We start from the raw sequence: 26503 nt of genomic DNA, 5'->3' as shown, positions 1-26503 counted from the left end.
TTCCTGTGTTGCTTGTTGTGTGTTTCCCTGGACTGGACTTTGATTCATTGCTTCCTGGTTTTCGTGTTCTCGTTGGATTACTCTCTGGACTTCACGCACGGATTACTTCACGGACACTGCTCTTCGGTCATCACTCTTCACGGATCTTCACCGCCCATCGACGTCCCTGTGTTACCACTCTCCTGCTGACTGTTATATGTTCTTTGTGTATGTTGAATCTGACTACCTTCGGTGTGAAGCTCTATTAAAGAGATTTAACTTGCATCTGCATCCTCCCTTCATTCCGTGACAGAACGATCTGACCAATATGGATGCAGCGAGTTCAGCAGCTTTAACGGAGTTCATCAACCACAGCATCTCCCGCATGGACCAGCAGCAGGAGAGCATCACTTCCACCGGACGCGCTGTCCAAGCGCTGGTAACACAGGTGTCCGAGCTCTCCCGGGAACTTCAACAACTTCGCGCTCCCACTGCGCCACCCACACCGCCTGTTCCCCCCGCGTCGCTGGAGCGACGCGATCTACCGGAGCCCCGCCTGCCCCAGAGTTACGCCGGTGAGCCAGAGTTTTGCAGAGCTTTTCTGAATAAGTGTTCCCTGCATTTTTCTCTGCAGCCTCGTACATTCGAGCATGAGGAATCCAAGGTGGCGTTCGTCCTTACATTGTTGACTGGGAAAGCGGCTTTATGGGGAACGGCGGTGTGGGAGAATAAAGACCCATGTTGTTCCTCGTTCCAGGCACTCTCCGCCGAGATGAAGAGGGTGTTCGACCGTGCGGTGGCAGGAAAGGAGGCCGCTCGACAGCTTACCGAACTCAAGCAGGGCAGCCGCACGGTCGCGGATTATGCCATCCAGTTCCGCACCCTCGCGGCGGAGTGCCGTTGGAACGAGGAGGCGCAGTGGGATGTGTTCCTGCATGGGCTGGCCGGCCGTATTCACCGCGAGATTTACACCCTGGACCTTCCTCAGACTTTCAACGGGCTGGTTGATCTCGCTTTACGGGTGGATTCCCGCCTCCAGAAACTGGAGTTTTTGGAGGTCCCCAGCACCAGACTACAGGGAGCGGAGGGCCGGACGGCCAGCGCTGCTAATACGGTCGGTCCCGCCACAGATCCTGAGCCCATGCAGGTAGGGAGAGCTCGGCTTTCCCGGGAGGAGAGAGAAAGGCGGAGATCCCTGGGCTTATGCCTATACTGTGGAGCATCGGGACATCTTCTCAGGTCTTGTCCAGTAAAAGACCAAGCCCGATAGTAAACTCGAGGCTACTATCGGGCGGGATCTCCGCTGAGAAGTCCTCACCATCACCTCTTCTCCCGGTAAGACTGAGATGGGCGTCTCACAACATCACCTGCAATGCACTCATTGACTCCGGGGCTGAGGGGAACTTTATGGACACCAGTTACGCACTACAGCATGGACTACCCATCTCTTCACTTACTCACCTGGTTACAGTCAACGCACTCAACGGTCAACGTCTTCCTAACATCTCTCAGATCACGGATTACGTCACCCTCACCACCTCCGGTAACCACAACGAGAGGATTCAGTTCATGCTTTTGGACTCACCGCAAGCACCCGTAGTTCTCGGACACACCTGGCTCACCAAGCACAATCCTCGGATCAACTGGCAACTCAACACCATCACCGAGTGGAGCACTTTGTGTCACAGGTCTTGTCTTAAGTCTGCTTGTCCCACTGTGTCCGTCTCTGTGTTACAGGAAAAGGCTGCGGATTTGTCTAACGTGCCCGCGGAGTATCTGGACCTGAAGGAAGTGTTCAGTAAGTCCCGTGCTGCTTCTCTCCCTCCGCATCGTCCCTATGACTGTGCCATAGACTTAGTTCCGGGTAAGTCTCCGCCTAAGGGCAAATTATACTCTCTGTCTGTTCCCGAGAGGGAGGCCATGGAGAAATACATTTCTGATTCTCTGGCAGCTAAGTTCATCCGCCCTTCCTCTTCTCCAGCGGGGGCGGGGTTCTTTTTTGTGGGGAAGAAGGACGGATCTCTGCGACCTTGTATTGATTACCGAGGGTTGAACAACATCACGGTAAAGAATACTTACCCTTTGCCGTTGATGTCTTCAGCCTTTGAGAGGTTGCAGGGAGCGTCCGTTTTCACTAAATTGGACTTGAGGAACGCTTATCATTTGGTCCGCATTAGGAAGGGGGATGAATGGAAGACCGCTTTTAACACCCCTAGAGGGCACTTTGAATACTTGGTTATGCCCTTCGGGCTTTCCAACTCGCCCGCGGTCTTCCAGGCACTCGTCAATGACGTGTTGAGAGACATGGTTGATCAGTTCATTTATGTCTACCTGGATGACATATTGATATTTTCGTCGTCTCTCCAGGAACATGTTCAACACGTCAGACGAGTGCTCCAGCGTCTGCTAGAGAATGGGCTTTTTGTCAAGGCGGAGAAATGCGAATTTCATGCACAGTCTGTTTCCTTTCTAGGGTACATCGTCTCGTCCGAGGGAATTCGCATGGATCCTGACAAGGTTAAGGCTGTGGTGGATTGGCCAAGTCCAGATTCCCGTAAGGCCCTACAGCGGTTTCTGGGGTTTGCCAATTTTTACCGGCGTTTTATTCGCAATTTCAGCCAGCTAGCCGCGCCTCTGACCGCCTTGACCTCACCACGAACGACCTTCAGGTGGTCAGATGCAGCTCAGGTTGCATTTGCCAAACTGAAGAGCCGCTTCGTTTCGGCTCCCATTCTTATCGCCCCTGATCCTTCGCGTCAGTTCGTGGTGGAGGTCGATGCGTCAGAGGTGGGGGTAGGAGCAGTTCTTTCCCAGCGGGCGCCCTCGGACGAGAAGATGCATCCCTGCGCGTATTTTTCTCATCGTTTGTCTCCCGCTGAACGCAATTATGACATTGGTAACAGAGTTGTTGGCAGTCAAATTAGCGTTGGAAGAGTGGCGTCATTGGTTGGAGGGATCGGGGGTGCCCTTCATCGTTTGGACTGATCACAAGAACCTAGAATATATTCGATCGGCCAAAAGACTCAACTCCAGGCAGGCTCGGTGGGCACTTTTTTTCGGACGTTTTGACTTTGCTCTATCGTACCGCCCGGGCTCCAAAAACATCAAGCCTGATTCTTTATCTCGTATTTTTGATCCATCCGAGCGCCCGTCCACTCCCGAGTGTATTCTTCCTGAGACATTAGTAGTCTCCACTCTTACATGGGAGGTCGAATCGAAGGTCCTGGCGGCCTTAGAAGGGGTAATGCCTCCGCCCGGGTGCCCACCGAACCGTTTGTTTGTGCCGGAGGAGTTAAGGTCCTGCGTCATCAAGTGGGGGCATTGTTCCAACGTGGCTTGTCATCCAGGGGTTAATCGAACCAGATTTTTGGTTAAGCAACGATTCTGGTGGCCTGCTATGGCTCGGGACATCCGCAGTTTTGTTTTGGCTTGCTCGGTTTGTGCCACTGGTAAGACGTCCAACCGCCCTCCAGATGGGTTACTCCAACCGCTGTCTGTCCCTTTGAGACCCTGGTCCCACATCGCTCTAGATTTTGTCACCGCCCTCCCACCCTCCCAGGGGTACACGGTCGTTTTGACCGTAGTGGACCGGTTCTCGAAGGCGACTCATTTCATTCCCTTGACCAAATTGCCCTCTGCCAAGGAGACAGCGGTTACTGTCGTAGACCACATCTTTCGGTTACATGGCCTCCCGGTAGATGTGGTGTCCGACAGGGGTCCCCAGTTTGTGTCCAAATTTTGGCAGGAGTTTTGTAGACTGCTGGGCGCGACGGCTAGTCTTTCCTCTGGGTTCCACCCCCAGACCAATGGACAGACCGAGAGAGCCAACCAAGATTTAGAGCGTATGTTGCGATGTTTGGCGTCCAAGAATCCTTCCTCCTGGAGCCAACAACTCTCTATGATTGAGTACGCACACAATTCGTTACCAGTGTCTTCTACGGGCCTCTCTCTGTTCGAATGCAGTTTAGGTTACCAGCCACCTGTGTTTCCCAGTCTGGAATCCGAAGTCGCGGTCCCCTCTGCTCACGCCTTTGTCCAGAGGTGCCACCGCACTTGGAACAGAGCCCGCGAGACTCTGTTGCAAGTGAGGGCGCGCACCAAGGCTAAGACTGATCGCCACCGGTCAAAGCCTCCCGTATACGTCGTGGGTCAAAAAGTGTGGCTTTCTACCAAGAACATTCCGCTCCGTTCCGTTGCCAATAAGTTAGCTCCCAAATTCATTGGCCCGTTTCCTGTCACTAAGATTATTAGCCCAGTGGCAGTCCGACTCAAATTGCCTCCGGCGTACAGGAGGATTCATCCCGCCTTCCATGTTTCCAAAATTAAGCCTGTTTTTCACTCGCATCTTAATCCGCCTACTCCGGTTCCCCCACCGCCGCGGCTCGTAGACGGGGAACCAACCTATTCGGTTAATCGCATTCTGGACTCGAGGCGGAGGGGACGCGGATTCCAGTACTTGGTGGACTGGGAAGGTTACGGTTCGGAGGAGAGAAGTTGGGTTCCTGCTAGAGACATTCTGGATCACTCCCTTATCGATGATTACAATCGGCAGGTAAGGAGTTCTGGGAACGCCGTGAGGCGTTCCTAGGAGAGGGGGTACTGTCACGGTTCATGAATCCGCTGTCTCATTCTGGTGTCTGTGTGATGGTGTGGGTGTGTCACCTGATTGTTTTGTGTGGGCGTCGCCGCTGATTGTTGATCAGCGGCAGCTGTGAGCAATTACCATCTGCCTATATAACGCCTTGTCTTTCGTCTCTTGTTTGTCAGATCGTTGTACGGTGTCCGCGTGTTGTTTCCTGTGTTGCTTGTTGTGTGTTTCCCTGGACTGGACTTTGATTCATTGCTTCCTGGTTTTCGTGTTCTCGTTGGATTACTCTCTGGACTTCACGCACGGATTACTTCACGGACACTGCTCTTCGGTCATCACTCTTCACGGATCTTCACCGCCCATCGACGTCCCTGTGTTACCACTCTCCTGCTGACTGTTATATGTTCTTTGTGTATGTTGAATCTGACTACCTTCGGTGTGAAGCTCTATTAAAGAGATTTAACTTGCATCTGCATCCTCCCTTCATTCCGTGACACTTTATGATTCCATCTGCTGACAAGCTTTATGGAGATGCTGATTTCCTTTTCCAGCAGGACTTTAGCACCTGCCCACAGTGCAAAAACCACTTCCAAGTGGTTTGCTGACCATGATATTACTGTGTTTTATTGGTCAGCCAACATGCCTGACCCCTGAATCTATGGGATATTTTCAAGAGAAAGATGAGAAACAGTCAATCCAACAATATACAGATGATCTGAAGGCTCAGTAGTGCCTCAGCAGTGCCACAGGCTGATCACTTCCATGCCACACTTCACTGATGCTGTAATTTGTGCTAGGAGCAAGTCATTTGCTGTAATATGTGCTGCCGACCAAGTATTGAGTGTACAAATGAATATACTTTAAAGAACTTTAACTTTTCTGTTTTGAAAATAAATTTTTTGATTGATCTTAGGAAATCTTCTAATATTTTGAGATACTGGATTTTGGACTTTCATGAGCTGTACGCTCTAATCCTCAAAATAAAAAAAATAAAAAAATAAAAAACTTCTGAAATGTTTTACTTTACATGTAGGGAATCTAGAATATGTGAAAGTTTCATTTTTAAAAATAATTTACAATAAAAAAATGAACTTTTTCACAATATTCTAATTATATGACCAGCACCTGTATACTGGACTTCAATGGCCTCCAAACAGTTGAAGGTCAAAATTACAGTTTCGTTGCAGCTTCAAAGCATTCTACACAATGCCAGACGAGGAATAAGGGTCTTTTCTAGAGAAACCATCGCTCATTTTCTTAAAAAAATAAATAAATAAAAATGATATACGTTTTAACCATAAATGCTAATACTTGCACTAGCATATTGTATATAACAATTTAGTTCAAACTTTGACCTGAGGAGGGCAGTAATACACTTAGCAGTGTTTACACTGCTGGAATTCTAATAAAGAAGGAGAAGAAGAGAGCTAGTACAAAAACTGTCAGAGGTTATCCAGAAAGTTATAGAATACAGTGGGATTGCTGTTACCACAGATATGTGGACAGACACATTTAACAAGAGGGCATATACAGTCCTTACATGTCACTGCACCAACGAGAAGTGGCTTCTGAAAAGAGGTGCATTCTGGCAACAGTGGAATTTGACAGTTTGACAAAAACAAACAAACAAATAAACAAACAAACAAACAAAACAATGACAATATCCATGACAAAATCAGCAGACAAATTGATTTTGTCAGTAACTAGGGTCCGAACTTAAAGGCTGCACTTCGGACCTACCACTGGGTTCTGTGCTCTGCACACACACTGAACAGTGTTGAGACACATATTCAGTGAGACGAATGCACCAGAAGGCATCAAAGAGTTGGCAGAAATGATAGATAAGGTCAAAATCCTGGTGACATTTCTGAAGAGAACAGGGGCTATTGCAAGTTTAGCGCAAACTGTTATTCAAGAATGTGAAGTTCGATGAAACAGTAAAGTCGACATGCTGGAATCTATACTAAAACAGTATAGTGACATCAGACAGCTACTGGAAGACAAAGACCAGCTCATGCACTTGGTTGAATTCCTCACTCTCTTCAAATGAGCCATTAACAAGCTGGAAGGAGAAAGATACCCAACAATTCACATGGTGTTGCTCTGGTTTTTCAAACTTAAGAGACACTGTGAGCCCAATTTGGAGATCTACATAGTTCTACTCCATGCTCGCACATCTAGCCTGCTTGATGAGAAGATGCTTCTCTCAAGGTTGCCACTTTTCTCTTTCCCAGATTTAAATCACTAAAAATGTTGATTTATCTTGCTTTATACCTAAGCGTTAACAAGTGCCTCACACTCTATCCCAACCGCTTCTACCTGTCTCTTCTGCTACCTGGATGATCCAGTTCAGTCCGGAGACCTTCCTACTCCGTTGGTTCTGTTTTCTCTGCTGGCTCTGTCCAGTCCCCTGAGTCTGCCGTCCCCGCTGGTGCCTTACAGTTCCTCAGCTCCGCCCTCTCTGCTGGCTCTGTTCAGCTCCACCTTGGGCTTCCTGATCCCCAGCTCTGACCTGTGATGTGCACTTGGGCCTCCGAGCCTGTGACTCCACCTAGGCCTGTCAGCCCATTGGATCCGCCTTAGCTTTGCACTCCCTTGGTTTCACCATGGTCTGTCATCACTTGGTCCCCCATGGGCTTCCTTGTTCCTCTTGCTCCGCCTTGGTCCATCTTCACACTGGTTTCACCATGGACTTTCCGTCAGTCAGTCCCCAGGTTCCGTCCAGACCATCCACCGAGGTCTCACCCTGGCTCCTCCCTTCGTTGGGTCTGCCGTGGGCTTATCCTCCACCGGCTTCCCCAGGGTTACGTCCTCCGCCAGCTCAACCACATCTACCACCAAGACTCCCATCCTCCCTCTATTGTTGGGCTGTTTATGGCATGAGGACATGCCTTCTGGGAGGGGAATGTAGTGTTACTGCTATGTTCTGTTATCTTTAGAACCGAAACGATCGGTTTGTGCGATAAACCGAACATTATTTATATCATTTTTTAACTCTAATACACCACTATGTCTCATTGAAGTATAAGTGCGAGACATCACTGCCATTGTCAGATCAGACCTCACTAAGCGAATGCTGAATGCAGTTGGACATAGTGGTGTATTAGAGTTAAAAAAAAATTATATAAATACTGTTCGGTTTATCGCACAAACCGATCGTTTCGTGTCTTAGGACATCAATGTGTCGTCACGAGCCGCAGGGTTTAATTTGGACTTGTCTATGCAAGTTTTATTTACTCTTATAGTAGAAGTTCCCATCCACTCGCATTATTTGACTGACAGACAGCAACGGTTGGAGTTAAAAATCATCATTTGTGTTCTACTGAAGAAACAAAGTCACCTACATCTTGGATGCGCTGGGGGTAAGCAGATAAACATCAAATTTTCATTTTTGAGTAAACTATCCCTTTAGTAAGAGCAATGGTAACAAACTATAATATAATATATTAAACTCATATAATAAACAAATTAAAACAAATTAAAGCAATTTTTTCTGATCTGGGTGTACTGATTTTTTAGCCATACTCAAACAATGATGTGCTTGGTGTCTTAATAGAGTTACAATCACACTGTAAGATATATAAAATAAATGTACTTAACTGTGATGCCTCTGAAGACAAAATGCTTGGCATTGCCATATCTTTCAATAACAAAAAAGAAAACCCACAGCAGGTTGAGAATATTTCAAACAGTTTGTTGTGAAATGTACAGAACAAATGAAAACTTTTCAGTTATTCAGGCACATCATTAAAAATAAACTTCAGCCATGCAGTTGTACTGCTTGGATCTTTTGGAGTGCTATGCGCACTTTTTGGAGGTGCAGTTTTGTTTTTGTTTTTTTACATCCACTGGCAGAACAAAGTCTAATTGTGATGGTCTTACTCGACATCTTTATCCAACAGCAGTATCGCTATTGTGACTGATGGACAGACACAAGTTTAAATTACGATTCACCTAATTTAAAATCTGGGTTTTTCAGAAGGGTAGAAAAGAATAATTCATATTTTAAACTGTGGAGTTAGTTTTGAGTTCTGAAACTTGCAGTATGTTTTTATCATAGATTAACCTCTTATATGTGTACATATCAAGAACATTTTGATTCTCCACTTTGTGACCGTTTAAATTTGGGTGTTTAAATTTGGGCCTAAATATGTTGTATATGAAAATATACAACAAATAAAAGAATTAGTATGTCTCCAAACTCTTGACTGGAAATGTTTGAAAGAGCAACCTCCAAGCAACAGTTTTTCTCTGGGGAAAAAAATATGAAACATCAAATGGAAAAATGAGAGAATAATTGTTTCAGGAAAAAGAAACTAAAGCAAAAATATCCAAATGTCAATATGAAGGCAGGAGTTGCAGAGTTCCACAGAAGAAGCTGTGTGTGTGTGTTAAAGGAGACTGGCTGACTGCCTTGCGTCAGTCCTGCTTAACATCAGTGGTCCTCACAAACTCACACACACACACACACACACATTCTGAGTAGTAAGGCACCCGACCGGAGACGTGGTGGAGACAGAAGAGCAAGTGAGTCACACAGGAGTCAGACAAAGACAGCAGTTCACAATCCATCATGATGATCTTTCAATCAGGTCATACTACAATAAAAAATAAAGCCATCACAGCTCAGAATCTGCCTGTGTTTATTATTGCCTGCCAGCGCTGTGTGCAACTGCGTAATAATGAATACTGCAGACAGTCATTTGCATTCATTGCACACACAGTCCAAAATTAACACCCACCAAGTGCTAGTAAAAATGGGCTGTTGATGTAACTCACCAGTTGGCTGTTAACTTTATTCGGAATGGCAATATCACATTTAAAAATGATACAAACAATAAAACAGTAGTCCTTTAAGAATTTTTTATTCATTGGAAAATAACAGTCAGATGTTTATGTAGGACACCTAAAGGTTTTTTCTCCATGTGATGACAAGAATGTGTAATATTCCTCACATTAAATCACTAAAACTAAATTCGCATTTTTTCGCATTGATATCTATGATATTTAATAACAGTACTTTTAAACAAAGTTACTTTTCTGTTTATGTGTGCATAAGATATCATGATATACAATGAGCAATATTTTAAAACATAGCCTATTAATCACATTTAATGTTAAATAATATCGACACAATATTTTATTGATAGTTCAATGATATACAACCAGACAAATATAAAGATCTGTTCATGAAACACTAGATGGCATAGGCTGATGTGTACATAACTCAATCTGCTTGCAATCATATCATTCTCTAAAGGGCAGAGGTGACTGGTTCCTGCTGTATTAATAGCCAATGAGCTTGCCGCTCAACCTTCAAATACTTGGTCAGCATTTGCTGTAGGAGTTTGCTGCGCACTTTTAGAAACACTCCACCTTCCCCAGCTCCACCTGTATAGATCTGCTACGGGTAATTCCTGTATGCTATTTTGTACAGCAGCAGCATGTTTTACTTGCTCACAGCAGCATGTAGTGTATGTATTGACAGTAGCAAGTCTCGTACTTGCTCTGCAGCAGGAACAGAAATAACAGCATCAGCAGCAATAACCAACAGCAGCAGCAGCGCAGAAGATCTATTTCGCCAAGACCTAACATATCAACATTGCCATATCCATTACCATGCCAAACACAGTTGTCATGACAGAACTTTTTTTAATTTTAAAAATATTTTAATAAATGTGTAACATGTAATGTTTCCCATTTGACTGTATATGTGATCGTATTATTTCCTTCAAGTTCACGTTGTTGCAAATAATACTTAAAGACACAGAGTATGTGACGTATTTAATGTCAAATCATTCATATGAAATTTAAAATAAACATTTAATACAAATCCTTGAACAATTGAATTTTTTTAGATTTTAATATGTTAGCCTTAAGGTTATCTGGTGTGTTCCAAAACAACGAAAAAAAAATTGCATTTAGGAGAAATAAGCATTCAAATGGATTACGGATTTTCATGACATCACTGCGCACTTCAGCTTCTCATCAAATCTTCTGTCCAATCAAATGCTCTCTAGAATCTGAAGTCCCACCCCCTCCTACACTATATACTGAAATCGATCATTTGTTCACACATTTACTAGTTTCTATAAGGTGAATGGCACATATAGAGGATAGGGAATTATTCAGACAGTCTGAATATGCTTTCCATTGATGCAAATGAAGTCCATTTTTGCGTTAGTGTCATGTGAACCGCCGCAGCGCGAGCAGTCTGCTCTGGTCCAGAGACACGAGAGCACAGAGTGGATCATATGCGCGAGTCGGCGCAGACCACAAAATGTATCGGACCATTTGAATTCTGCACAGAATGCTGCATTTTAAAGTGATATAGAGGAGATTAGGAGGAGAAACGGTTAGAGATTAGAAGGAAACCAAAGCTTTACCGAGCTCAGTGGCTCTGGCCGAGCTATGATATAAATGAAATGCTTTTGGCTGTTTTAAAACGGGGGTGGGGCTGTTTGATATATCCTGCCCTGTCTTCCTGTTTCATTTGAAATTACATCAACACATTGAATAATGCTACGAGTTCCAAGACACTTTAGTGGGCCTTTAAGACTAGATGCTCTGACAACCAATCGTGTGCCTCATATTCCCTTTGACCTTTGTACAGTTACAGAAACACAGCGCATTGTATGAACAGTAGTTTCAGCGTTTGAGGGGGAAAATATCAAATGGTGACATAAAACGTGACAATTTGAGTGAAGAAGAGACTGTTTCATTCTTAGTCCGAAAGGATTGATACTAAAGTCGGCAATATATAATATAAGGATGTGCAATGCTAGAGCCTTTATTTAAACATATGACATGCGGCATTCGTCTAATCAGTGACACTGACACCGCAAATATGCAAATAAGGATGTTAACCAAGGTTTTAGGAATGTACATTCTGAAACGCCAGCTTATGAATACCCAGGATTAACTGTTAACCCCATGTAAATTATGAGCATTTTGAAACATGAAGCAAGGATTTCAGGATTTCATTTTCCCAAGGTTTAGAATGACCCAGGGTTAACTATTTCAAGTGTGAAAAGCCCTTTTGAGTGAGTATTTCTGATTTTCTGTAAGTGCCACCGACTGTCAGAAAGTGAATTTACATTTTCATTGAGCCTGTCTGCCATTTTTTATGCATCGTTAAGAAAATAAACTGTGTGAAAATTGGATCTAATGTGAATAAACTTTGACACAACTGGCCTCATTCACCAATCATAAGTTGCACATTTTTGTGCTTAGATTGCAGTATTTCTTCCAGATTTATAACAGGTGCACATACACTTTTGCAGAGTTGGTTATTTATTACATTACAATCATAATAAATTGCATAAAATTGCATAACAAATTGCTTTTTTAAGGCTATTGTCACATTTGGCTGTAATAAAGAGCACAAAAAAGGAATAGAGAACAAAAACAGTCTTTAATAAATCTAAAAGCAGAACATTCAGGAGATCGCAGGAGAAGAACGTAACTTAACCATATTAACACTGATGATACTGGACACTGCAAAAAAACAAAAAAAAACTCAGGGTTTAAATACACAGGGTACATAATCAAGGAGAACAGAAACAGGTGTGTGGAAATGAATTAACAGCCAGGGGAACTAACTAGGAAGTCAGGCAAACAGGAACAGAGCAAACAGAGTGAAAACGAATCCAAAACAAATCATAACAGAATATACAAGTTACAGCCATCTGGAGAATGTGATTTTTGTGTACATGTAGTTTTAGTTGGTTAAAAATTTTGTTGTGAATTTACAATAAATTTGAGCAAGATCTTATTCATGAATTGTGAACTCTGCATAAAAACATTTGTATGCATTTGCACACAAATATGAATGAGACACAATGACTTGTGGTGTTAAAGCTAATTTTCTTTCTTTCTTTTTTCTTTTTTTAAATAAAATAATGCAGAATACAGTTTCATGGTCAGTTAACATTATCTGGCTGGTAAATTTTCTCATTTCACATAATCATTAACTTAAATGTTGGATCTTCACAGAACTTTTCTGCCTCTTTTAATCTGTGTGTTTCTGTGTTGAATGTAAGAAAAACAGACATGTCCTTTTCTCTCTGCCGGCTCATGTTTAGTATTGAAAGTGCTGAGTCATTATGCATTCCAGATGTACACTGCAGTGTGTGTATGTGTTATCTAATCTCTTTATGTGAAATCTGCTTCACTGCCTGAAAACTCAGAGAGGGGGAATTAGCGTTCAATGGTCTTGATTTTGAAAAGAGTTCTTTTGTACACAAAACTTAGATGTCTCCTTTGAAAGAAGTGGCAAGTGACTGAAGTCATTCACAATGGGGAATTGAAAGATGACAAAAAGAATCATAATATGTTTCTAATCCAGCTGCTGTCTGTTTTGGATTTTATATTGAGAGAGTCTTGGTAACATTTGTAGCGTTCAACAAGGGATGAATCACAAAAGGTGTGACTAATTGACCAACAACCAACTTTGATTATTTGACAGACTAGTTTTGATGTTTTAATTGGCTTGGATATTAAAAATAAATAATGTACATATATGTAGATACATTACAGTTTAAACGTTTGGGGTTGGGTTAATTAGTTGTTTTTTTTTTTTTTATGTTTTTGAAAGAAGTCACTTATGGACAAGACTGCATTTATTTGATTAAATATACAGTACACTCTTAGAAGAGGTCGAACCTTTGGAGTTCAATAAAGAACTTTACAGTGCAAATATGAACTTCTAACTATCAAAAAGGTTCAAAGTTGAACTTACAGGTAAACTGGTTATTTGGAAGTTCTTTTTAGAACCTTTGTTGTGGTAACAGGGTTCATATTAGAACCTGTGTATAGTTAAGGTTCGTTTATGAACCTTTTCTAATATGATTGGAGTGTACAGTCGATACAGTGTTTCATCTGTACCCCCCGACCTCCCCGCACATTTCTATAAATTGCATCATAACATTGAAAGACACCATGTTTTTTGTCCATTTTTAAAGCATAAACTAAGAAGACCAAGAATAAAAATTCAGTTTTACATTCATAAATGGACAAGAAGCTGTTCAATGTTAAATGGAGAGGTGACGTGAAATTCTTAGCCCTAAAAATAGACTGTGTTCAATATCTTTCGCTTAGACAACCGAAAAAATATTCCCCAATTGAAAAGGACACTATGCAGTTTTAGAGCAAAAATCATGAGTAAAGTGTGATGCACAGGCAATTTATTTTACGTGTTTCATCTGTCCTTCTGTTCCAACTTTATCTACTTTGTTATTAGCTCATGTTTTAGAAAACATTTCATAATTGTATTGTGTAAGGTTTCATCAGGAAGATTATTTTTTTCTTTATTTAGTTTATTATTATCATTACTACTACTACTACTACTACTACTATTGCTTTTACTACAGCTGTTGTTAATCATTGTGCTGAGATTGCTTGTGCCTAAATGTTTTTACAAAATAAGAATACTGACAAATAACTAGCAATTCAAAAGTACATTATTTTCACTAAAAGTAAACGAGATTATTAATATTGTTTCGTTTTTAAGCATGAATAAGCAAATCCTTCAAAATGCTTTAAATGTTTTCATCTGGGCTTTGGTACGCAACGCAATGCACTGAATCTCCACAAGTCTCTCTCGCGCAATGATGTCAGTGGTCACGTGGAAAAACCGTTACAAATGTTGAAGCGGCAGCAGCGGGCCCGAGTGGGACTGAGCGGAACGACACAAAAATCTGAGGTAAGACAACATAACGTCTCAAATAAACTATTAACTTTTTGAAAAGCTATGAAACACCTATTTAATGTCATAAACTTTAAGGTGTGTGATAATGAATAAATGACGACGGGCCTAAGCAGACACGTCGTGTTAATGCGGCCACAATATTGTCAATTTAACGGCCTGGAGAAATAATTCCGGGTGTACCACTTACTACACCTTTCCCACATGTACTATTTCAAGATATTTCCCGTTTTTTATCCTTACTGTGTGTGCGCGTGTGTTTGCTCGCGCGCTCGAGAGAGAGAGAGAGAGAGAGAGAGAATTTAGTAAAAATGAAAAGTTTATTTTTATTCATATTTTATAACGCATTGTTTTCTAAATTGCAATATTTCTCTGCATATAGAGGCAAGAATGAGCTCAGAGCTGATTCACTGGAAAATCCATGTGGCTGACTGGTTGATGGCAACAGTTTCCAGGTGATCATCCCTACATTTCAAGGTTTATCTCACAAAAATGCACACTCTGTTTAACTTCCCCATTGCAGCAAAACAGACATTTTCACAATTAAGAAGATATGACATTCTCCTATTGAATCCTGTTGTTTTAACAGACAATGGAATTGATGCGGACACTTGAATGAACCTAACTGAAAACTATGATACCTAAAATATTCCCTAAATTGAAGGATCAAGTTAAATTCATAAGATTAGAAGAAAACCTAAAGACTGAGATGCCTACCAAGACCACAAACACCATTCATGTGTAAGTTTATTACATCTACTCTTAAAGTTTTAAAAAGTATGTGGACACCTCTATTAATTATTATTTACATTTTTTAAATACTTAATAGGTTGTACTGAAGAATTCAGTGACTAGCATTTTCTCACATGTATGTATTTAGTTGACACTGTTATCCAAAACAACTTACATTGCTTTAAACTTATATTGCATTCCCGTTTTGGAATGGGATGCCCATCAACTTGTATAGGTGTGATGGTTAGGTTTCCACATACTTTTAGCTAAACTATATTGCTATCATTACAAATTACTGAGCTGTTAGTAGTACCATTATAACATGCACCTCTCTGCAGTTTTTTGTTTCTGTAGGACTTGATTTGGTATTTCACATGGATCAATCTCAACACAACGTATTGCTCAAACAGGGTGACCAGAAATTTATCAGCTACCCCACTAGCAATACAAAAAAAACTTAAGGAGAGTGGAGATTTTTTTTCTTTATAAAATGTATTTATTACTTTTTTTTATCACAAAGCAAATGGAGTTAAAAAATAATCTGTTTGATCAGATGTGCACATAATTCCAACAGTGAAGTACAGGTAAGTGCATAATTTTAAAGAAAGATGGAGGTTAAAATTGCCTTTCTTTAATTTCAGGTAAAGCAAGCAAACAATACAACAAGGTTAGTTTAGCCCTGGTGACAAGTGACAAGACTGGAAGAGTGTATGTAAGAACGTGTCAAAGAGCCCTGCAGTTTCATAAAACCTTTTATAGTATTTTACATAATATTATTTTTAAAGGAGTCATGGTGTCACGGACAGAAGGAGACAACAGAGGTAATACAGTTCACAAAGGTTTATTATTGCAGGTGGCAGAGATGGGGAGAATAAACAGGTTAGTAGATTGAATAATGACAGGTTGAATGAACTTAGCTGGATGATAACAGTCTCTTTGTATTTGTAGATGATGGTGAGCGGATTGGTCTGGACTGAAGACAAAGGATGATGAAAGTGAGGGATCTCAATTATGAGACGAACAGGTAAGGAACCAGGTAAGCGACACATGGCATGAGATGCTTAAAAACTAATTCAAGAAAGATCACATTTGACTGGTATTGAAAGACTAAATTAAATTCGTAGCAGGTTTAGCAAAGTAAGGAAATGGGGTATTTTACCAAGGGTCCAAGGACTTGTGACACTAAAAATTTGGCAAGTATTGTAGATGTAAGTATGCCAAATGAAATAACACCTTTTCACTTACATGGCTAATATATATAAACTGAAGGGCTCTTTGACATGTTCTTACATACACTCTTCCAGTCTTGTCTCTTATCTGTGCCCGGTTGCATAAAGCACCTTAAAGGATTAGTTCACCCAAAAATGAAAATAATGTCATTTATTACTCACCCTCATGCCGTTCTACACCTGTAACACCTTCATTAATCTTCGAAATGCAAATTAAGATATTTTAGTTGAAATCCGATGGCTCAGTGAGGCCTTCATAGCCAGCAATGACATTTCCTCTCTCAAGATCCATTAATGTACTAAAAACACATTTAAATCAGTTCATGTGAGTACAGTGGTTCAATATTAATATTATAAAGCCATGAGAATATTTTTGGTGTGCCAAAAAAACTAAATAACAACTTATTTAGTGATGGCCGAATTCAAAATACTGCTGCAGGAAGCTGGTGTAGTATTTTTGGCACAGAAATACAGTACTCCGTCATTCGTCCAACTCGTATTTTGAAACTTTGGCCATGTTTAGCATGAGAATCCAACCCTTTAACAGTGTAAATAAGTCAGAATATAGCATTATACCCCCCTTTAAGCTTCAGAACGTTATGAATCAGCGTGTCGAATCATGATTCGGATTGCGCGTCAAACCACCAAACTGCTGAAATCATGTGACTTTGGCGCTCCGAACCGCTGATTCGACACACTCATCATCACTATTTAAGTCCTTATTTTTGTTTTTCTGGAACACCAAAAATACTCTCTTTATGCAACCGGGCACTGGTATTTTGTAACAATGGCTGAACACACCTTGTTTAATTGTTCGCTTGTTGGAGACCTGGAAATATAGAGAACTGTTTTTACTCTCCACCATTCTCTAAAATTACACACTTGCGTAATAATATATTTCTTTTGTTTTTTTAGATGGACAATCTGTCTGACCAAGATGTGTATCAAAAGAGGTCAAGGGCAGTTGGGGTAAGTGTCCCAGACAGAATCAACTTAAGTTTTTTAAGAATAGCAGACATATTTTTGTGGGTAGATTTATTCAGGAGAAGATGATTACAGCGTTGGGATCCACTTGGATAAAATGAAAACCAAATGCTTGATGATCACCAAATCCTTTTAGAGGACTAAATGACACGGACAAAGAGTGAGAGGACAGACTATATGAAACATCACTCCACAAAGGAAATATTATCATGATATCCAGCCCTTAATGTCCCCTCAGTTGTGAGTAAAATTGTGTTTCAAATTGTGACTTAAAAGCAAATAATAATGGAAATTATGTATCATTTAATACATTTATATTGAATACATACATGTTATATTGAATATAACATTATTCTCTTCTTGTTTAGGAACCACGTACACCCAACCCTGTGCTGTATATACTGTAAATGGATGTGCCTTGTGTAACAGGTATACAAAGTATACTAGTAAATATTGTTATAATTCACACAAAATTGTTCATATACGTTTTATGATACCTGATCTAAAGGTGCGCTTCTCCTTTAAGTGATGCGAGGTCACAGTATGACCTAATTTCCTGTCCTGTCTCCTCCTCTTCCCTTTTGAAATGTGATTCGATGGAAGAGGTAGGTTTCTTTTGTCATCCTGTTAATTTTATTTAATCCTAATGTTAATTATATCTTTTATATCTTTATTTCAACCCAAACTTATGTGTAAAGTACTGTTTTATCTATCCTTGGGATTATTTTTGATATTTTACATTCTTTGAGGTATATTTCTGTCTTTTATGTGAAACAAGCACATGGTAATGGAGGCGCACCATATTTGTTTTATAGTGTTATAAGGGCCACTGGATCTGAGGCTGCTTATTTGTCTCTGTTAAACAGGTATGTTTTCTATATTATTTTCCTTATGTTCATGTTTTCTTCCGCCCTTTTGAAATGTGATTCGATGGAAGAGAGTCATATAAGGGCCACTCAATCTGAGGCTGCTTATTTTTCTCTTTTACTCAGTAAAAAGATCCAGTGAATCGACTGCTTGCTGTCCCGTGTCTGTCTCTTCATTCAACACAACGTAACACAACGCAGACCAAGTTTTAATACCCGGTGTCGCTGGCCGCACATCACGCTGGGCATAAGCGAGCCACACGGGTTACACTTGGATGCGGTCTGTTTTAGAAATAATGATGCAAGGGGAGAAAGTCTGTGAAGTAGACGATATGACCAGGTCATATGACCATGTTATTCTAATGACAATGTACTTAATCTTCAACCTTGAATATGCTTCAAAGCCGAGAAACACTCTTAACATTATTTGAAAAATAAAAATGTCCTGTTTAAACATTATCTTAAAAATTATATATAAATTAAAAATTAAATTATTAAAAATAATATAAAAATGATAGATATTCAGCTACATTCTGTTAAAGGTTGATGGAAATGTATAGATTAATGAATGAATTTATTTATTTGATTGTTTATTTATTTATTTATTTGAATGATAACAAACAATTTTCCTTTTTCTCTGTCCATTGGTGCCTGTGCTCACATTTTATATTTATGTATTAAACATTTTATAGACAATCATTGTGTTCTGTATTCAATGTTTTGAAATGGGATTAAGATATAGTTATACAAGTTATATATAAGACATATAGTTAATGTATATTTTATATTATATTTTAATAATTATTATTAATATATGTTATTGCTATCTAAAAGGAAAAGGTTCAAAATGGAACCTTAATGGGCTTTAATGCACCTTTAAGTGAAGGTTCCAATTAGAACCTTTTTAAAAAGGTTCAAAAATGAACCTTTAAGGTTCCCCCACAGTTGCAATCGCCAGGAACCTCAAAAGGTTCATTTTTGAACCTTTTCTTCTTAGAGTGTACAGATATTGTGAATTATTATTACAATTTAAAATAACTGTCTTCTGATTGAATATATTTTAAAATGTAATGTAGACCTGTGATGGTAAAGCTACATTTTTATTATCATTACTCCAGTCTTCAGTGTCACATGATCCTTCAGAAATCATTCTAATATGCTGATTTGATGCTTAAGTAACAGTTCTTATTATGTTGAAAACAGAAATGCTCTTAATATTTTTGTGAAAACTTTTTTAGGATTCTTTGATGATCAAATTTTGATGAACAGCATTTATTTGAAATTAGAAATCGTTTTTTTTTTTTGTAACATAAACAGCCGAAATGTCTTTACTGTCACTTTAATGCGTCCAAACAAAAGTATTAATTTCTCTTTTAAATAAATCTTACTGACCCTAAATGTTTGAGCATCAGTGTATGTAACTAAATGTTGTAAATGTGGATGATACTTCCCTCTCATGCATTTGCTGTTCAAGTGTTGTGAATTCTTCTTGTTCAGTTCTGTTGGACTGGCAGTGTTCCCGGATAGAGACTAAACAGCTGAGTAACTGACATGGTTTGCAGTTTCATGCTGTTCAGCTTACATGTCTGTATCAGTGTGTGATACATTGTTCTCCAACCTGATATGTTTCATTTCTGGATGCATATTTGTCTATATTTATTTGTTCATTTTTGTTTTGCTGTGAAACCATTCACAGAGCATTTTAAAAAGCAGGTTTAGTGTACGAGGGTTTGCTGAGTGTGCACACTTACTCCACATGTTTATCTAAACCGGCATGTCTCCGACAGCACATTGAAATACACCCTCAGTCATGTGCCTCCCTGCTGTGTTTGCTGGCTTTGTTTTTGCTCTTGTTCTTATGTCACCTCTGTAGTGTCCCCTGGTTTGATGTCTTTATCTCACTGGGTCTTTCAGATGACTTTGAAGTTTACCTGCAGTCTATTAATCATATACAGATGTTCTGTCTCTCTTTTACCCTCTCTCATATGCATCCAGTGAATTATTAAAATAGCTCGCCAAAAAAATTAAAATGTTGTCATTATTTGCTCAACCCCATGTTGTTCCGAACCAGGATTATTTTCTTTCTTTGGTGAAACACAAAATGAGATGTTATGCAGAATGTCTGAGCTGCTCTTCATACAATGAATGTTTAAAGTCTTCTGAAGTCATAATGTTATTTTAAAGTTTATTGAAAAATATTCATTATATAATATTATTACATTTAAAGGATTAGTTCACTTTCAAATTAAAATTATCCCAAGCTTTACTCACCCTCAAGCCATCCTAGGTGTATATAACTTTCCTCTTTCTGACGAACACAATCGTAGAAATATTAATAAATATCCTGAGGCATCCAAGCTTTATAATGGCAATATGTACAGTGGGTACGGAAAGTATTCAGACCCCCTTAAATGTTTCACTCTTTGTTATATTGCAGCCATTTGCTAAAATCATTTAAGTTAATTTTTTTCCTCATTAATGTACACACAGCACCCCATATTGACAGAAAAACACAGAATTGTTGACATTTTTGCAGATTTATTAAAAAAGAAAAACTGAAAGAATCACATGGTCCTAAGTATTCAGACCCTTTGCTCAGTATTTAGTAGAAGCACCCTTTTGATCTAATACAGCCATGAGTCTGTTTGGGAAAGATGCAACAAGTTTTTCACACCTGGATTTGGGGATCCTCTGCCATTCCTTCTTGCAGATCCTCTCCAGTTCTGTAAGGTTGGATGGTAAACGTTGGTGGACAGCCATTTTTAGGTCTCTCCAGAGATGCTCAAATGGGTTTAAGTCAGGGCTCTGGCTGGGCCATTCAAGAATAGTCACGGAGTTGTTGTGAAGCCACTCCTTCGTTATTTTAGCCGTGTGCTTAGGGTCATTGTCTTGTTGGAAGGTAAACCTTTGGCCCAGTCTGAGGTCCTGAGCACTCTGGAGAAGGTTTTCATACAGGATATCCCTGTACTTGGCTGCATTCATCTTTCCCTCGATTGCAACCAGTCGTCCTGTCCCTGCAGCTGAAAAACACCCCCACAGCATGATGCTGCCACCACCATGCTTCACTGTTGGGACTGTATTGGACAGGTGATGAGCAGTGCCTGGTTTTCTCCACACATACCGCTTAGAATTAAGGCCAAAAAGTTCTATCTTGGTCTCATCAGACCAGAGAATCTTATTTCTCACCATCTTGGAGTCCTTCATGCGGGCTTTCATGTGTCTTGCACTAAGGAGAGGCTTCCGTCGGGTCACTCTGCCATAAAGCCCCGACTGGTGGAGGGCTGCAGTGATGGTTGACTTTTCTACAACTTTCTCCCATCTCCCGACTGCATCTCTGGAGCTCAGCCACAGTGATCTTTGGGTTCTTCTTTACTTCTCTCACCAAGGCTCTTCTCCCCTGATAGCTCAGTTTGGTCGGACGGCCAGCTCTAGGAAAGGTTCTGGTTGTCCCAAACATCTTCCATTTAAGGAATATGGAGGCCACTGTGCTCATAGGAACCTTAAGTGCAGCAGAATTGTTTTTGTAACCTTGGCCAGATCTGTGCCTTGCCACAATTCTGTCTCTGAGCTCTTCAGGCAGTTCCTTTGACCTCATGATTCTCATTTGCTCTGACATGCACTGTGAGCTGTAAGGTCTTATATAGACAGGTGTGTGGCTTTCCTAATCAAGTACGAATCAGTATAATCAAACACAGCTGGACTCAAATGAAGGTGTAGAACCATCTCAAGGATGATCAGAAGAAATGGACAGCACCTGAGTTAAATATATGAGTGTCACAGCAAAGGGTCTGAATACTTAGGACCATGTGATATTTCAGTTTTTCTTTTTTAATTAATCTGCAAAAATGTCAACAAATCTGTGTTTTTCTGTCAATATGGGGTGCTGTGTGTACATTAATGAGGGAAAAAAATGAACTTAAATGATTTTAGCAAATGGCTGCAATATAACAAAGAGTGAAAAATTTAAGGGGGTCTGAATACTTTCCGTACCCACCGTATTACCAAACGAGTATGAGCTGAAGAAATTGTATCCATCCACATCCATCATAAACATATTCCACACGGCTCTAGAGGGTTAAGAGAAGTGATGTGTTTGTGTAAAAAAAAAAAATCCATATTTAACAATGAAGTAGAATATCTAGCTTCTGCCAGACATAAAACTGTCCTTTATAAAACTAGCCACTGTTCTCTTCAGAACCACAGGCCTAGGAAAAGTTTACTGGTGCACTCTGCACTGGTCTGCCAAGGGGTTGCGGACAAGCATCAAAGCTAGAACAAAATCATCAGTGCCAGTCTGGATGAAGTATTTTATTGCCGGAAAACCTCTCTCACTCCCCACCACGGTTGTCAGCTCATTTTTATTATTATATTTTTATATTATTATTATTATATTTTTGATTTCCTATCTTCCAAGGGCACAGAATTTAGTTAGGATGCTAGAGGACACTACAGTGCGCAGAAGTCGCCAACTTTCTGCAGTCAATAGCTACAGACCTCCAAACATCATGTGGCCTTCAGATGAGCTCAAGAACAGTGCGAAGAGAGCTTCATAGAATGGGTTTCCATGGCCGAGCAGCTGCATCCAAACCTTACATCACCAAGTGCAATGCAAAGCATCGGATGCAGTGGCGTAAAGCACACCGCCACTGGAGTCCATCAACACCCCCAAAGCTTGCACAGTCCTATACCTCTTCCTGGGTCGACATTTCATTTGATAATGTTGATTTATACGCTGTTTAATGTTTGATGATCATGCTATTTTACATGTGCATAAGCAATGCTTCTATCTCTTGTTTCTGCTTCTTCGCCTGTGTTTTGATCTGGAGATTCTGTACTCTTCCAGGAGATGCGTACAGTATAACAGTGAAAACATGGATTGCCTGAAAATTCCGTCAGTGGCAGGGAAAGAGTAAAGCAGATTTGAAGTAAATTCCTATGTACACTACCAGTGGACTACACAAAAATTCAAATACTCAGAATTAGGAACATTTTCCTGTTAGTCCGTGTTATGACTATGTAAGGCTCTAGGAGAAAACATATATTAAATTTCAACCAATATCGAAACCTGTTACCTGAAGTTGTTGAATGCTGATTTTATAGTTGTTTGACACTTGTAGTTCTTTAATGACTGATCAATGAGCATGTTTTTACTTGAGTAAATAATGGTAATTAAAACACACTGCTTTAGGTCAAAGCCTGCTGTCCTGTGTTAAAGTCCTGTGAAATGGGGTGCTTGGGAAAAGTGAGGTATGAATCCTGCTTTCTTTTTGCTCTCTACTATTGACGTGGGCATGTGTGATTAACGATTAATGATGTACATTTAGGTTGCGTGTGGAAATCAGTTGTATCTTTCCAAAGACTGGACACATATTTTGGTCTACAATCTAGAAGAATAAGGCTACATCCACACAAAGCCATAGCTTTCCCTATACAATCTTTTTTTTCCTCATCTCAAGAAATATCTGCGTACACATGAAACCACTGAAATGACTCAAAACGAAATAGTATAGATGCCAGAACAGTATGTGGCACTGTAATTCTGCAATAGAGATACACTAAAAACAAAGAATAAGTCTTGGAGCATGCGCATAACCCTTGCGCATGCTCCAACTTTAGTAAAGCTAAGAAAGAAAGCTTTATTTTAATAAAGCTTTAGGCTTGGTAGCTTCTGCAGCACAGACACAAGCACGTAGTCCACTATTGTTGTTGTTGTTGCTGCTGTTTTGTGCTGTTAGCGGTGTCTGACTAGGCTCGACACATGGGGTGATGACATCATTTTTACACAATATATACGGATTTGCTGTACACATGAAAAAGCTAAGGGCGTCATTTTCAGATTTATCCACTCTGGGACCCGGTTTCAAAAAATAGTGGTTTCACCATCTGAAAATGCCGGATCCGTCTGGACGAAACGCCTATACGATACAAAATTTTTGCATATACAGCCAAACTCGTCTCCATGTGGACGGGGCCTAAGGAATATACTAATTTATAGCTAATCTCAAATGATTGATTTGAATTATATTAACTGCTTGATTGTTGTCGATGTTCTGACATTTAACCCGGAAGCGCTGCACTGTGTTTACTACGTCAACAGTGTAGGAGACTGACAGGGAAGAGAAGAAATTTTTCGATATATTTTCATTATATTTGTTTTGTTGTTGAGCACAAAAAAGTATTCTCGTCGCAGCCGCCGCTTCATAAAATTAAGGTTGAACCACTGTAGTCACATGGACTATTTAAACAATGTCTTTACTACCCTTATGGGCCTTGATAATTAAATTGCTGTCTATAGAGGGGTCAGAGTTAGGGGTCAAAATATATTAATTTGTGTTCCAAAAATGAAGAAAGGTCTTATGGGTTTGGGACAACATGAGGGTGAGTAATTAATATCAGAACTGTTGGGTGATTTTTGGGTAAACTAACCCTTTAATGTGTCTTATTCCATTTATAGCTACAGTAGAAGGAGCTACGCCCGCATGTACACCTACACCTGTTGCTAGGCTGCTGTTGCATTTTGCTAGACGATGGTTGCTATGTAGGGCCAGAGGGTGAAAGTGAAGTCATTAATTATATGTAGAAAAGCCAAGTGGTCATGCAAAGTGTTTTCCTTTTGAATAATTCTCTTGCACACATGCTTTTAAACTTTGACCTTCAGATCAGTGTATAGCATTCACTACCAATACACACACGCGCACACATAAAGAGATACATAAACACATATTAGTCACAAACATCAACATTTTAGATTTCTTAAATACTACATGACAGGGCATTCACAGTTCATTTGGCTTCTGAAATGTGACACAGTGAATAAAAAGTAGTGCTGTGAAATTAATTAATCGTGATTAATTGCATCTAACATACAAGTTTTTATATGTTTATATAAGTTTATATATATATATATTACACACACACACACACACACACATATATATATATATATATATATATATATATACACACTACCTATATATATACCCATTATATATATATATATATATATATATATATATATATATATATATACATATATATATATATACTACCTGCTGTCATTAATATGAATTATATAAATTTTGGTGGGTTTTTACTACAAATCAACACAAATAATGCCACAAATATTGCCACAATTGTTTTTAGAAAAGTAAGGACTTTTTATAGAGTAGGACTTTTTACAGAGCTTTTTTTTGACAGCACCTTTTGATGTATGGAAAAAAATAACAACATACAGGTTTGGACAGGAAAGTGAATAAATTATGACAGAACTTTGATTTTTGTAAATTGGATAACCTTTGATAACCTTTGATTTTGATATGATCTTAAATCTTACGGCTTCTGGTGTTAGTAATCTGTGATTGATTGTGGTTTGGTAAATGTGTGCTGAGTTCTTCTCACCTTCACTGAGTGTTAATGAGTGAGAGCTGATAAATGACTAGCCATATCCTACTGAGATTGTATGAGCTACTGCATCTGTTTCTTCTATTTCTTTCTCTCTCTCTCTTTCATTACGAGCAGTTGAGAGGAGGATGTGTGTGATACATAAGAGACCAACTTCAGTCTCCAGTGAGACTAGACAGAGGCCACTAGTCCATTGTCCTTAGATGGTGATTAGAACAGGAGCAGCCTTGTAACTGCTGTACATATTTTTAATCCCCATAATTTAGACTCACTGTGGAGTGCTTTTAAATGTGAAGTGTGGAATTTTTAATGTTGAAATACTTTAATCTCTGTTATGTAGAGACAACTAAGTAAAATGTTCGTATGTTGATATCCCCCCCAAAAAAGTGTTAAAAGTGTGTTTCTGAGGCACTATCAACATTTCTCTGTTTGTTTGATCATCATGAGTTGTCAGACACAGCAAATGGTGTGACTCATTGGTGTGGGACTATCTTTTATTTTTGACCCATGAGATTAGCGTAGAATTTGCTTAAAAAAAAAAAAAAAACAGATTGTTTTTCTTTGTCTGTATTTGATGTTTGATATAGATCATGTGTTCATGTGTATTGTCAGCTCAGTTACTGAATGTAATCCTAGATTAAATATTTTCTGCAGTACATCTAAACATTATATACATACAGTTATTCTACTGTATTCTATGTAAATATGACTGCATTGTAATCCACAGGTTACCTACAGTAGCTAACATATATACAAAATTCCAGAAGAAACTGTCTGTCTACTGAACTAGACTAACATTCTGCTATGATATTAGATTGGCCTTGACCCTTTTCTGAGCACCATCACTTAAGAGCACTTACTAAAGATACAGAAGTCATCAGATTTCCCAGAATGTTAATTGACCATGATGCATTTTGAGCATTGTATCTTCCATTAAACCTTACAAGCTTTTCGGTCATTTTTGACCAATTAACTTGTTCTAATGGATTCCTCAATTTTGAGTGATTAGATATTTCGA

The 26503-nt window shown here is 39.7% G+C and overlaps 1 protein-coding gene and 1 long non-coding RNA gene across 5 annotated transcripts in view; both read left to right on the top strand.

Moving 5' to 3' along the window:
• The window catches only part of prkceb (protein kinase C, epsilon b), a 140805-nt gene that overhangs the window by 45653 nt on the left and 68649 nt on the right, over positions 1-26503 (top strand). The gene's annotated exons all lie outside the window — the stretch shown is intronic.
• LOC137020872 (uncharacterized) lies at positions 14198-18700 on the top strand. Of its 4 annotated transcripts, XR_010895253.1 has the most exons (9): positions 14208-14270; positions 14656-14728; positions 14863-15014; positions 15344-17203; positions 17294-17458; positions 17587-17647; positions 17745-17823; positions 18034-18084; positions 18211-18700. It is a non-coding gene; the product is annotated as an uncharacterized lncRNA (long non-coding RNA). The 4 variants fall into 4 exon arrangements; XR_010895252.1 differs by having other exon boundaries at positions 14198-14270; positions 14656-14750; positions 15344-17458; XR_010895251.1 differs by having other exon boundaries at positions 15344-17458.

Source organism: Chanodichthys erythropterus, chromosome 5 (assembly GCF_024489055.1).
Source record: "Chanodichthys erythropterus isolate Z2021 chromosome 5, ASM2448905v1, whole genome shotgun sequence".
In the NCBI taxonomy this organism is placed as follows: domain Eukaryota; kingdom Metazoa; phylum Chordata; class Actinopteri; order Cypriniformes; family Xenocyprididae; genus Chanodichthys; species Chanodichthys erythropterus.
This window is presented reverse-complemented; position numbering and strand designations above follow the sequence as displayed.